Source organism: Camelus ferus, chromosome 1 (assembly GCF_009834535.1).
Source record: "Camelus ferus isolate YT-003-E chromosome 1, BCGSAC_Cfer_1.0, whole genome shotgun sequence".
Lineage (NCBI taxonomy): Eukaryota > Metazoa > Chordata > Mammalia > Artiodactyla > Camelidae > Camelus > Camelus ferus.
Window position 1 is genome coordinate 95,133,260 of NC_045696.1, and position 15,196 is coordinate 95,148,455.

A 15,196-nucleotide genomic window follows, 5' to 3' on the forward strand; every position below is an offset into this window, starting at 1 on the left:
ATCACTCCACTCCCTGTGTTCAGAAGATGTGCTTTGCAAGCTGCACATTCTGTTAGAATTTGGCTTCAAATGTCAATCAGTCTTCCAGGAAGAAATTGTGGTGATCAGTGAAGTCTGGTATTTTGGTCTATTTGGTAATTTGTCATATTTCTTACTGTAATAGACTAAATAAGAATTCTCTGGAAGCCAAGTCTCTGTTACCTCATAGTACTGAAAGATTTCAATCACTTGCAACTTCAAAGGAAGTATCAGTATGATGTTATAAACAAAGTGCGTGTTTTATTTTCATGTCCAGAGGATACACTTCCCAACACTATGTCTTGAGTATTGGGAAATGCTCAATAAATAAATGGAAGGGGAAACCAAGGCATGGAGAGATAAAAGAACTTGCCCAAACTCATAAAGCTAAAGAATCATGGAACCAGGAGTCAAACCTAAACAAACATACGCTTGCTACATTATGCACTCTACATGCTAGATATTGCTTAAATGTATGATAAATAATGTGTAATCAATAACTAAATGTGGTATCCTGGCTAATGAAGGAATATGTTTATTTTTCAATAACCAGGTTTATAAAGTTGAAATAATACATTCATGTATGTTATACTCCATCTCCAGATCCCCCAAACTCACTTGCATTTTCCTTCAGACAATTATACGTTTTTACATATTCCTGTATGAATATTCTATGCAGATTTTTTTTTTTACACAAATGGGGCATTTACACACTTTCTGGATCTTGAGGTTTTTTTTTCACTTAACAATGTATCTTGGAGATCATTTCCTATTAGCATGATAGAGCTGGATTTGTCTATTTTTATTTGGGAACTTGTTAACTTTACCACCATGAAAACCAGCAGAATTCTCAGAAGTAGCAGTAGCTTCTTTTATAAGACTGCCAAGGAAAGCAAGAGAGGAGAAAAAGCATTTTCTCCCTTACCCACTGTATGATCCGAAATTTTTATTTTACAGACAGAAAAAAAAAAAAAAAAATGAGGCCAGGCAAGCCAAGAGACTAGGCAGAAGTTTCCTATTTCTTGTGTTAAAATTATCTCTGAGGGTTAGTATCATAATTTTCAGTTTCAAAGGCTTCCCTTTGTTTTAACATTTTTCATTTTTGTCCCTCACTATGGCACTAAAAAGAAGGCACATTCCAGTTAGTCACCAGAAGAGTAAATGACAAAAATCTCCTCTATATCTATTTGGCAACAAATCAAGAGTTGGATGGCACGCTCATTTTCTGGAAATCTTAAACACATTGTATTATTTTCTATCCAATAATTGTGTATGTGTGTGTATGTATAATTCTACATCCAGTAATTTGAATAACCAAGGCACTTGGGGATCAAGCTTGACTTTATCTGTGTTTTACTGGCTCTTGTTCATTGTGACCTTATTCCTTATATGTTTTGTAATTTCTGATTGTGGACTCATGAATGACTAGGCTTTATAAGTGGGAATTCAATGAGATCTCTGATAACTGAGCATCTCTCCTGAGAGTATTTGCTTTTACTTCTACCAGCTGTCTGGGTTGCTACCAATATGGAACAACATACAGTTTCTCATCTAGTTCGAGTTCCCTGGACCATGCAGGCAAGTGAAAAATGAATCCTAATCTCCCACATTGCTTCTACCTAGATGAATAAGACTGATGAATTTCTTTATCATTTCTCTTTGCTGGTAAGTACATTTTACAAGTCGATCATGTAATGAGAATGTAATCTTTTCATGGCTGTCAAGTTTATATGGGCCTCAGTTCCAAATCCCTGTTTTGAGTGCCCTAAGACTTAATTTTCTGTCCTGTGCATAGCTGCAAAAAGCCAAAGCTGTGAGACATAGAGATTGGAAGATACACACAGCAGGGATGTTCTCAAGTGTTAATGGCATCCTACTTTCTTTCTTATTCCCTAGTCTTGTTCTTCTCTGTTTTATGAGCCAAGCTTTGCACTGAAAAACAAGTTTATTATATTTTACACAACATATCTAAGGGGTTTTAGAGTAGAAAAAATTTTAATTAAACTTCAATAAAAATAATAAATAATTTTAAAAGAGGTGAAAAGTTGAAAAAATATAGTTATATCGCATGGCTAGAAACAAGATTCAGAGAGCTGCTTTTTTTGTGAATCTGCTGAACTCTGGGCATTAGGCGGACCTCTGAGCATATCATCTTATTGTCTTCCTTGAAAGAGGAAAAAATGATAAATAATAAATATTGTGCACTAGGCAAAAATGGAGGAATAAGAAAAATGAGGGCGTTCAGGGGATTAAAAAAGAATCATATGTACAGTACAGAGTAAAAATTAAGATTTAAAGTCAGAAGTTTGCCTAAGTTGGTATCCTGGCTTCACCATGGCCTTCAGACCTTGGACAAAACATTTAACTTTTGAGTGGGGACAGTAGAACTTCATCTACAGAGTTATTTTAAGAACTAAATAGAAAAATGTATGGAAGATTATCTGAATACCAGCTACTCACTTATATTTACTGCATTAAGTAGTTGTCCAGGTGTGCACACTCTGTGATGAGTCAGAGGGTTTCGGGACCGATCATAACCGGGGGTGGCAGTGTTAAGTGGTCCTTTGACAGGGTGCACGACGGGGAGGTCCTTCCAGAGACAACAGGGTGGGGCTATCACTCAGAAGGGAAGAGGGCTAGGTAACCCTAGGAATAATGGGATCAGAGACTTCCGTGTCTCGATGATGTCACTTAGCCCCAAAGTGGGTCAGAGAGTTCCAAGGGGCAACTAGTGTTTTTGTTCTTCTATAGCCCCAGGGTTTGTCTTATCTATAACTAGCAGATAGATAAATGCAGTCTTACAAGGGTGTACAAGACAGCCAGTCTCTAAATAGCTGTAAATATGCTTCCTTGTGCCATATTTAAAGCAATTGGATGTGTAAGAACTGGAGTTGGGTGCTGGCAAGATTTGAGCTAACGATCCTTGCCTGCTGTGAAGAGGCAAACAACGTTAAGAGGCAATATACAGGGGCCATCTTAGCTCATTTATATAACACACACGGATGGATTTACACACACATCCACGAAGCAAATTGTCATCCTAATATCCTGTACTGGTCAATTTACCTTTGTTGCCTGGATTTATTCTCTACCCTTCTCTGCCATCCTTTGTCCCCAGGAAGATGAGCACTAAGAAGAGTGCGCCCCAGGCTCCCTTGTTCCCTGGTTTCTATTTGGCACTAGCAGGAGATTATGAGTGGGAGGATAGAAAGGTGGGGATGTGACTTATTTTTGCTATTGCCCCCCTGTTTCTGGCATGAGCTGCTTTCTACAGTTGTCCCTGCGTTAGCTTCATGATGGCTCCGCCCCCTTTACCCCTTCGACCCGACCTAGCACTGGTTCTGGTACCCTGCTCTTGCTAGTTGCTCAGTGCCTCACTCTCCTCTGTTGAATCCCTTAAGTCCTCACTTCTCCACATGTGGTCCTTTCATCTCACAGCTAGAATTGTTATCAAATCAGGTCAAATAATATCTCCGCTGACGGAGGGCAAGTTTCTTTCTGTTTAAGCATTGCAAGCCATGTGTATGGATTTAAGATTTTAAAAATGCTTAATTAGTTACGTTCTTATGGCTCAAAAAAATTGAATAACTATAAAAGATTAAAAGTTTAAAAAAATGTTTCTTTCCTTCCAACCTGGTTCCTCATCTAGCCAGAACCTCCTTCCCTCCATATAGAAATCTCTATTCTCAGATTCTATAGATCTTTCCAGGGTTATGCATATTCAGTAAGATACAAATATAGATTTTTATTTTTCCTTATTTTACACAGAAAGTATACTATACATACTGTTCTGAAACATTTTTTTCTGCTATATAGTTTCTCGGATTTTTTTTAACAGATACATAGCTCTCCACTATAAAAATAAGCCATAATTTATTTAGCCATTCCCTGTTGAAAGATTTTTGAGTTGAGTCTAACCAACTAAAATCTTTGCTATTATGCAAAAATGTTACAATGAATAAATTTGAACCTATAGCATTTAGCATATATGCAAGCATATCTGTAGAATATATTACAGAAATAGAATTGCTGGGTCAAAGGCTCTATGCATGTGCAAATTTGATAAATTTATCCAATTGTCCTTTGTAAAGGTCATACTAATTCATACTCCTTTCAGCAATGAAGAAGGTGGGCTCCCCTACAGCTTTGCCAAAAGAGGATGCTGTCAAACTCCCTTCCCCTACTGATCTCTCAGCACTGTCTCAGACTCCAGAGAGTGTGGCAGGAGGTTTACACACAATTGCAGACAACAAAAGAAAAACCACTTAAGGTGAAAAAATATAATTAGCTTTAATTTAATAAGCTCACTGAAATACTAGATACAGAAAAGGAATTATAAATCACTTTTTAAACTGATTCCCACAACATTGCCTTGATTTTCTGCTTAATGTTGTGTCTTTATTCTCCCCAAAATGTCTCATCTTCTTACCTCCAAAGAGTGACAACCGGTGAGGCAGAATTTTTTTTTAAGTACCTTTTTCTTTTTTGATGAGTGTGACAAGCTCAAAGGGACATAACAAACTTCTGAGTCTTTGGGGACAACATGGAACTGTCTCTTTCCTCGCCTATCTCTCCAAAAGATTAGTCACAAAAAGTTTATTTCTCTAGCTCAGAGCTGAAATATCTGGCTGGTGTCACTGGTGGTCCCATGAGAATTGTTGCAAGGCGTGAACTGAGGAAGAACAATTCCCTCCCTCTTCTAATGTGTTCACTGGTTAACTTTCTGCATGTGATTTTAATTTTAGTGAAACATACTGAATTTGTCCCTACCCCGATCTCAATACAGGCCAGTGTTAATATAGCAAACTATTAAAAAGATTTTAATATAAGACAGAAGTGTGCTGGTAAATGTTTACAACCTACTTTCCAGGAAAAAAGGCCCACATTTTAGTATTTGTCAACTTCCATGGTGTAAATATTCTCTCCATGACCAGTGTTAAATGGGACATCACAAAATACAGAATTGGGAAGAGAGGCAGAGCAGCTCATCATTATATAGCTTCCATGATATATTATTTTCACCTGTGATACTGTGACGTATAAAAGAAATACACATTTGGTCTTTGTCTTCTGTTTCTGGCACAGAGCTTCTAAAACCCTTGAGATTTCAGGAAGAGAGAAATAAAGGTGTCTCTCGTTATGTTAATAAGGTGACTTCTAGACCTGCCTAGAGATGGGGGCTGGTTGACAGAAGAACCAACCCTGTGATTAGAGGGTTAGAACTTTCACTTCTGCCCCCTCACTCCCCACCCACTTCTACCTCTGGAGAGGGGAGAGGGCCTAGAGGCTGACTCAATCACCCATGGCCGATGATTTAATTAATTAGGACTATATATAATGATACTGCCACAAAAACCCAAAAGGAATGGGTTCAGAAAACTTCTGGGTTGGTGAACATGTGGAGATTCAAGAAGCATGGTGTGCCTGGAGAGGGCAGGGAAGTTCCAGGACCACTCCCGTTGCCTAGCCACCTGCATCTCTTACATCTGCTGTTCCTAAATTACATCATTTTATAATAAACTGGTAATATAGTAAGTTTTGTGAGCCTCTCTAGCAAATTAATCAAACCTAAGGAGGGGGTTGTGGGAACCTCTGCTTTATAGCCAATTGGTCAGAAGCACAGGTAATAACCTGGGCTTGAGGCTGGCGTCTGAAGTGGGGGGCTGGAGAGGAAGCTGTCTTATAGGACTGAGCCCTTAACTTGTGGAACCTGATACTATCTCCAGATAAATAGAATTGAGTTGAATTTTAGGACACCCTGCTGGTGTCAAAGGATTGTTAGTGGCATGGGGAATTATACCCTCACCACACTGGAAAATGGGTCTCAGAACAACACTCATCACCATACAGATACAATAGATGTACATAACCTCAAGGGCATGGATGGCAGTAAATGACGGTAAAATAATTAGAAATTTATCTCTTTTAAGCATTTATTAGCTTTATGGCTTCTAGTATAATTTATTTAACTCTATTTATATTATTTAATTTTTAATAATGGCTGTTTAATGACCAGCTGGCAAAATTCTTGAAAATTTATTTGGCTCTTACAAGCTGGCTCCAATGCATTACTAAAAGGGAACTATAATGTCATTGAGAGAAGTAAACCGCTGAGAAAGGACTGATTTATCTGTGGACCTCCCAATAATTATAGTCATATAGTTGCCTATCCAAATCCAAATTTCCCTTCTTTCTTAATAGCAGAATTTTTTATTTTTTTTAGGTTTGACAATGCATCCAGTTAAAATACATTTCCCATCTCACCTGAAAGGGGAAGGCATGTGATTGCAATCAGGACAACAATATTTGAGCAGAAGTTATTGATGGGAACTCTGGAAGAGTTTCTTTCAAATAGCATGGGTTCAACTGGCCTTCACCATTTTGCACAACCAACTTTTTCCTTCCTCTCCTTGTATGTGATAGGTGGGATCATGGCAGCCATACTGTGAGCATGAGGTGCTGAAGATGTAAGCTTCTACTAAGAATAGCAAAGTAAAAAATAGAAGTATTCCAATATATTGATAACATGAAGGAGTCAATATGCCAGCCCTGAAGAGCCCACCTCTGTACTCCATTGTACGTAAGAGAAAATTTAATAAAATCTTTATAACTCAAGATTAAATACTACTTCTAAATGACAATAATAGTTAAGCTTCATTGAGTGTCTGCCATGTGCCAGACACCATGTTAAGTAATTTATATATGTTAGTCTTAGAAAGATAACACATTTCTGTGCAGATTAAACATGCTAGTTTGTGATTTTTATTGACTGGTTTGTCCTAGGAAGGATTGATTAACTTTAAATTTATGAATGTTCACAATTTCTCTTCAGCAGAATATAGGTATATAAGAGTTAGATTTATCCCCTCATGCCACAAGGGGTATTTACTCAATTTCTGCTCAAAGAAGTATTAGCATATAAATAATGTATTACATTTGAATTGTACATGCCAGCCAAATACTCAGTTCACTATCCGCAATAGTGAATATCTATTCAGAATCACAAGAAGTTAAATGAGACTGAATAGAGACAGCACTGTTCTGATGTTCTACAGCGCTCTTATGAAGATTTAATTGAAGTAACTACTCCATTTCTCAGATAGTTCCAAAAACTTCTAAAAATTATACTATTAAGTTAGACATAATATTCAGACCTGGAATCCTGATGGACCTGCAGACACAAGGAGCTATAACATTTCTAGTTCCTTCCAGTGAGTCTGTGACAGCACCTCAAACTATAACAACTCATTGAAATCGGCCCCCGGAAGGAACAGTTGATAATCAGCTAGAAGAGTGAAGCCTTTGGCATGCTTGTCAATCATATCTATTGTTGCATCCTGTGAAGGAAGGTAATCAATTCTGAATGGCATATCTTAAGGAGAAAACCTGCTTTTATCATACTAAGCCATTTCCCAAAATTTAACTTTTGAAAAACATCTCGAGTCTTATTTTCTGAAATACTCAAGGGGGCCATTTTGAAATTATTTTAACTTTTTTTAACTTATTTTACAGTTCAGGCTGCAGTCTACCTTTTTTTTTTCAATTCTAAAATTAAAATTGAGGATTTTTGTTTTGGTTTTGTTTGGGTTTTCTTTTTAATTTCTCAGAATAGAGCCATTAATAGTTACTGGCACCTAACAAATTTCACGAAATTATTCCTCTTTTTTGGCTTTTTTAAATTTATTGTTTTACTTAAATTTTTTTCTTATTTTATTTTTTAATTGAAGTATAGTTGATTTACAATGTTGTAGTTTCGGGTGAATAGCAAAGTGATTCAGTTATATATATACTTTTTTTTTCCGATTCTTTTCCATTATAGGTTACTACAAGACATTAAATATAGTTCCCTGTGCTCTACAATAGGACCTTGTTATTTATCTATTTTATATATAGTAGTGTGTATCTGTTAATCCCAAACTCCTAATTCATTCCCCTCTTTTCCCCTTTGGTAACCATTAGTTTGTTTTCTATGTCAGAAAGTTTACTTCCATTTTATAAGTTTGTTTGTGTCATTTTTTTAGATTCCACTTATAAGTGATATCACGTTACTTGTCTTCACCAAATCTTTCTTGATGTCCTTGACTTCACTCTCTGTTTCATAGCGCTGACAAAGTAAACTCAACAAAGAGTTCCTGGGGAAGATGTGGAGACTTATTCCAAGATTTATATTCCTTTTTTGAACTACCATGAAATGTTTTTAAAAGATAATCTTTCTAAAATACCCCCACTTATTTATTCAGTGTGTTATAATTAAAGGGGAAAAAATCCATGAATTATACATTTTCTCCTTTGTATTTCTCCCTCGTTGAACTGTGAGAATTCTAAGGAAATAAGTAAATACCCCTATATACACGAGGATTTAGGTAATGGGCTTTATTGTTGTTGATAAAAATTTGTTTGGAAATTCCAGGTATGTAAACGTTAACTACATTTTAAAGTGACCTGTTGCTTTTCTGGTGTCTGCTCACAGACAGGGGATGCTGGGAGGGTGGGGCAGAGCTCCATGGGGTCTAAGCTCCACGGGGTCAAAACCTTTTTTGCTTTCCTGTGTTTCCACAAAATGCTGTATCCAGGGCCTGCCCTAGATGATATCTGACAGACAATGTATATTGAGTCCTTGCTCCATACCCGGCACTGTGTTAAGCAGCTGATACCTGTGATTTCACTCAGACCTCACAGCAGACCTAAGAGTTAGTCATTGTTACTATCTTTGCTTCACGGAGGAGGAAATGGAAGCTCAGGCACAGCTACTCAGCAGCAGCACCTGAACTCAGTCAGTCAGCTTTGTCTGCCTCGGGGTCTTTGAACTCAAACCCAGGTGCCACGTTGTGAGCCTCGGCAGACTCCCTGAGGGCTGGAGGGCTGCAGAGCGGAGCGGAGCTGAGGCCGCTCAGTAAACACGTCCCTTTCAAGGTACTCTACTTCAAAAATAGTTCCCCACTTAGTCCATTGATTAGGGTTGTACGTAGTTCATCAGACCTCACCCTGCACAGGTTAAGGCTTTTACCCTCAGAGGGAATTACCTTAATCCTGTGGTCTCCTACCTGCTAAAGATAAGCACTGTGAGGTACTAACTGTTCTGAGCTCAGGGGAAGGAAGGAAGGAAGTGAAGAATTGAATAACTTTAAAGTGATGTCGACCTTACGCGGTGGCAGACCCTGTGCTGAGCTCTGAGATAGCTCAGAGGCAGCGAGGGATACAGACGAGAAAGTGAGAAAGCAACGCAGGTGTATTCATTTTACTTTGTAAATGTGCCTAAGGCCCTTTTGGCTGAAACAGAGCCAATCCACACGCCACTGACGGTCACATCTGGTTTCTCAGCAACAGATTACTAACATTTGTTCTGAGTCTGGATGGACTGTAAGTTTTACAATAATGAAAAGGTAATAACAGTACTGTAGATACTAAACCAAGACAATGCCAAAGATCTTATTTTTAAGTTAATGATTCAAAACAATTTTTCAGGTCTTGCTATATCTCAGAGTGAATATTTCAAAAGCTATTACGAATATTCTCCTTACATGTGACTGTCGGTTGTTTGCAGACACGCAGACCTGCACAACGGGAGGTGGGTGAACTGGTCCAGCTGCACGTTTCCCGCGGGAGAGCGCCGCGCCACGCGAGGTCTGCGCGCGCCGGCTGCCTTTCTCACAGCCTCTTGGCGGAGGTAGAGTCGTGCGCCCTCACAGGTACTGTGTTGGATTCCTGTTGCTTCCATAACAAATTGCCACAAGTGTAGTGCTTTCAAACCGCACAAGATTATAAGCAGAAGTTCTGGAAGTCAAAGTCTGACCCGGGTCTCACTGAGCTACAATCAGGTTGTTGGCAGGGCTGCTTTCTTTGCTTTCTCCAAAGGGGAACTCATTTCCTTACGTTTTCCAGCTTCTAGCGGTGCCCATAGTCCTTGTTTCATGACCCCCTTCCCCCATCTTCAAAGATGGTACTATTGCATCTCTCCTGCCTTTCAAAATGGCTTCAGCTTTTAAGGACCTGTGTGCTTGGATCAGGCCCACCTGGATAGCCTCCCCGTCTCAGGGCTGTTAACATCGCGTCTGCAAAAGTCTGTTTGCCATGTCAGGTGACATATGCACGGGTTCCACAGGCTAGGACACGGGGACCTGTGGGGGCCGTTATTCCACCTGCTGCGGACGGCCTCACTGGGACTATTTTGACTCGCATTGCCATGGTCACTACCATTTGGCAGCCTGGCAGGGGCCTCCTCCTCAGAGTGACTGCAAGGTTAATCCCCTCATGGCGGCCCTAGTGACAGCAAGTTCAAAAACAATTAAAACTTGCCAATAGATTCCAGCTCTGAGCAAATTCTGTAGTCCTGAGAGAAACAGAATTGGATAAATTGGCTTTGCTGCTTTAAAATGCAAATTTTCCAATATATATTTAAAATATTCCTGATTTAGAGGCAGGGGTTATATTCAAATAAGTCATCCATTTAAATCAGAAAATCCCAGAATTAGAATGAGGATCTCCTTTTCTGTCCAATGCTGTAGTCCCCTCCACTAGATTTCCTCCAATGAAAGATACCTAAGCAGAGCAAGGGATGGCAACCTACTGCTCATTTGAATTTTGCGCAGTTGTAATTGTTTGAAGGTTCCTCCCACCACTATGCTGAAATAAGCCCATCTGCCGTGTTCACATATGGCTCTCTGTTCTCCCTTTTGGAACCACACAACAAAAATCTAATGCAGCTCCTACTGGCTAACTGGTTTCTGAGGGGGCATATAGAGCCATTCTAGGCCACTGTACAGATTAAAGAAACTGATACAGTTTTCCTGTTTTATAATTTGAGCCAAGAAAACAAACCAAAAAAAATCTATCTTATGCAATACGTGATCACTTGGAAAAACAGTTAAGGGATAATATGACATAGTACATCCATTGCATTGTTTTTAATCCATATCATAATCTCCTTACTCAGATTGGTTACAAGGGCAAAAAAAAATTCTATAGTGGAATTTTAGCCAGAGAGTTTAAACTTGAAATTTATCTCCAAAATATTAAAAATCATCTCAGTCATTAATGTTAAGATTAGGATAACAATCTTTCATTTTCTTATGAACTATAACTTGAAATTTTGCTATTTCACCACAAACTCATCTAAATAGCATTGCCCACCTTCTCTTTAAGACATAGGCTTATTTTATCAACAAAAAGAAAGAATTTGAAGGTTGAAATTTTAAAGGAACAGAATAGATAAGGGTCACCAGTTTCCAAGCAACTGTTGAACAGATGTTTCTGAATTCAGAGGAATTACTCACAAAAAAACAATTAAGTACTGTGTTTTTTAGTGTATCTCTCTTTTTTTTTTTTTTTTTTTGGTCTTGCTTTTTCTTGTTGTTTTTCAAAAAAATTTTTAAATCAGTATTAGTAAATGTATAATAAAAGCCAAGAAAATTCACTCAAGTTTAAATGTTAAACTGGCTTTGCTGCTTAAAATTTTAAAAGAATAAATATTCTCTATGATTCTTAAACTTGCTAGGGTTTGTAAGCAGTCAAGTAAACAAAATGAATCAATCAAAAGACCATTTATTAGTGTTTTTTAGAAGAAAATACTGAAAAACACAGAAAGTTAGAAGGGGAGATTTTTTTAAATGAGGGGGTAATCTTAATCACAGAAATGTCAACTCTTTGAAATGACGAAAAGTAACATGTTCAGAAAGGGAGCATTTGATTGACAGATGAGAATCTGCACAAAAGCTTTGAGAATTTGATCCTGGTGTCTTTTGTGAGGTTTTTGAATTATAAAAATAATGAACACACCATGTTGTTCCGAAGTATTTTTGCAATTGAAGTTTTATTTAGTTCAAAATTGTTTTCTGTTTTTGTTAAACATAAAAGATGTCAGAATATCCTTTAAGTGTGATGGTCTATAGTTTAATCTAAAATTGAACTTTTAAAAAGAATACAAGGCAAAAGAAGTTCATATTTGCCATTAGACTGATTCTGCGTAGATGAATCTATATTAGCTGAAACACTTCTAAATAGGATATAGTTTAATTGACTGCTCTTCTTCCACTAGTATTTTTGGATAGTTTTAATAAATAATGCAAATAATACCAAATTCAATTGTAACTTTTTTTAAAAATTTAAAACGCTTTATGAAAATTCACTTTTGTGAGACATTCGTGGCTTAAGTTGTATTCTCTGAAAAACAGATTCTGAGATGGAGATTTGGGTATCAGAGGTTCAGGAGTGCTGCCAGGAATACTTCTAAAGAGTAATGGGAGAGAACTGAGCAGAAGAAGCTGAACTGTGGTACATTGTGCAGTGTTCTCAAATGGAAGCAAAGGGTCCAGGGCTTATTATCCTGCTTAACTGACCAGTCATCGGATTTAAGCTACAGTCAGGGGAAGAGATGGGCCAGGGATGTCCTTCAAAGGAAGGGCAGTGCCCCAAGTGTGATGCAACTGTGCAATCTAAACACCCAGTACTCCCAGTAGCTGGGGATATGAGGGCCTTCCTCCTGAAGGCAGTGGGTATACTACACTATCTGCCACAATTTTTAAACTAAAAAAAAAATCTTCTAGAATACCACTGGCATCATGACCGTATCAAAAGTATTAAAATTTAGACCTGGATAAAACATTTGTCATCACTAAACCCAACCCTTTACAATATAGATGTTACCTTAAGTGCCAAACAACATGTAAGACTTTGGACTAATGCTGTTCTGCTAAATTCCAACTCACATATCTACCTGCCTACTCAGTATCCTCCTTTAAATGTCTAAATGGCACATTAAAATAAAACTCAAGCATTTGATTTTCCCCCGCATAAGTGTGCTCTTCCCCCAAGATTTGTCACTTCTGTAAGTGGTACAGTCATTCTTCCAGGTGCTCAAGATAAAATCATCTGATTCATTATATTTTGTTCCTTTTTGCGCATAGAATCCATTAGTACATCATGTAGGCTCTTCCAACAGCACGTAACTAGAATCAGACCACTTACACACTATTATTATCTTGGTGTAACCTAATAATATCTCTACTTGACTATTGCAGCAGCCCCCTAAGTGGTCCCTCCGCTTCCCCCTTGCCTTGCAATCTGTTCTCCACATATCAGTGATTCTTTTAAAACTAAGATCGTGTCACTCCTTTGCTTAAAACCTTTCAAAGATTTTATATCACCCTCGCAGTCCCACTCACTATCTCTCAGTCTAAACCACCCACCAGTTTCCCCTCATTCACTCTGTTCTGGTGACACTGGACTTGCCATTTCCTGAGCACACCCACCATACTCAGACCCTACCTCAGCGGCCCTTTCCCCTTCTGTTTTCTCTGCCTTGGACTCTGGGCAGAGAGAAATCTGCATAGTTCCCTGATCCCTCTGGTCTCTGCTCAAATGTTGCCTACCAATCTTGTCTTCCTGCCCCTCCCCAATCCATCATTCTCTGTCCATTTCCCTGACTTTGGTAGTCTTTGGGGATCTTTTCACCACTTTTGCTATCCTGTTGTGAAATTAAATTTGTGTTCTAATACGGCTGTCAATACTGATGGCCTCTGCCTAAGGTAAATACTTACCACATAAACCTCTAGCATGGCAGGAGAGAAAAGTTAAAGATGATGATGGGGAAGGTAAATTCTGTGGCTTTGCTCAATAAAAGGATGTTCTAACAATGACTGACTTCTGGAGGGGACTGACAAGAGGTGATTAGTTTCCAGTTTCCAGAGGGTGTTCACAAAATGCTAGAGAATCACCTGCTGGTGGTTATATTCATATAATTGGATTAGAGGCTGGTCAAATGAATCTCAAGGTCTCTACCATATTTGAGTTCGCATGATTTTATTCAGAATTTTAAAGACCATTGTGTTTTACTGTTTTATGGATCCTTGAGATATTTTAATTCCTGTTCAGATTTGACTGGATAATCCATCTCAACACACACTCATGGTTCATTATAAAGATGACTCTTTTTGTAAACAATGCAAAAAACAGATTTCTCTTGAAGTATTCATTATGCATATGAACACTTGATTAGAAATATGGCAACGGGAAGTAAATAATCTCTTGAAAGTTCATTACTGAATGATGCTATCATGTTCTAAGTAAGCACAGTGTGAATTTCAGACTGGCTCATTAATCATTAGAAGACAACTCTAATCAGTGGAATGTGACTTTAGGGCAATTGTACTTGATTGAAAATAGCAGCCAATTAAGAAAAAAATACAAATGATTGGCAAGAAGGAAAAAGAGAACTTCAAAATCTTAGACATATGACATCATTGATCGCTAAAAGTTGAGTTGTTTAAAACTCTGATTGTTATAGCTGCCCTGAATTAATCCTGCACTGTGCAAATTAGAGAAGTAATTTCTAAGTATAGTAGAGACAGTATTCATTCTCTCCTTCCTTAGTTCAGAACCCCAATTATACCTGGAGATACAAGGCACTCATGTAATGGACTACATTTCCAGCCACCTACGTTTATTGTTAGGTGACAAAATTCTGGGTGATGGGATGTAATTTAAAAAATTGGGGGGAAATTCTGGAGAGGATATTTTATCAGAAGCTGACTCAAATGGGAGGTATGTTCTTTTGCCCCCTCCCTTTCCCTTCCTACTGCCTGAAAATCAGATTTGATGGATGAAGCTGTCTTGAAGGTGACTTTGAAGAGGGAGGCAAGCTAACTGGGAAACAGCCCTGGACAACTGTCTCTTTTATGTGAGAGGGAAATAAACTTTGATCTTACTTAAGCCGTTGTTTTGAGCTTTCAGACATACATAGCCAAGTTGAATTTGCTAACACTGTTGCATGATGCTATATTAAGTTCAGTGGACTTGCTCTCTGCAGCACAACAAAGTAAAAAATGCACTGAGTATGGTGGTTTTCTGTCATTATTTCCTGCTTAACATTCATTCCTCTTCTGTAACATGATCTCAGCTTTTGTGGATCCATCCCTCCATAACTGAAGGTTCTTTGGTGAGACTATAAAATAAGACGACCGCTTCCCTGAGCAAGTGGTACTCATTAACCAACCTTGAGTGATGGGATTCCACATGCCCTAATCCTGAACCTCAAGTGACAAAAAGATGCTATCTTTGGAGCTGATTCTTCTATCATCATTCTGAAGAGACTGCCCTCTGTTTCTAGCCAACTAGATACTGAGGACTAGTTACTGTCCTCTCTTAGCTCTAGTTATTTATCTTTTTCTTCAGTGCAGTATAT

At 38.2% G+C, this 15,196-nt stretch overlaps 1 long non-coding RNA gene across 1 annotated transcript; it reads left to right on the forward strand.

The window, feature by feature from the left end:
* Positions 1-2,659: 2,659 nt before the first annotated feature.
* On the forward strand, positions 2,660-15,196 carry LOC116665701. The gene is made up of 3 exons (XR_004322346.1): positions 2,660-2,751; positions 5,551-5,553; positions 15,187-15,196. It is a non-coding gene; the product is annotated as an uncharacterized LOC116665701 (long non-coding RNA).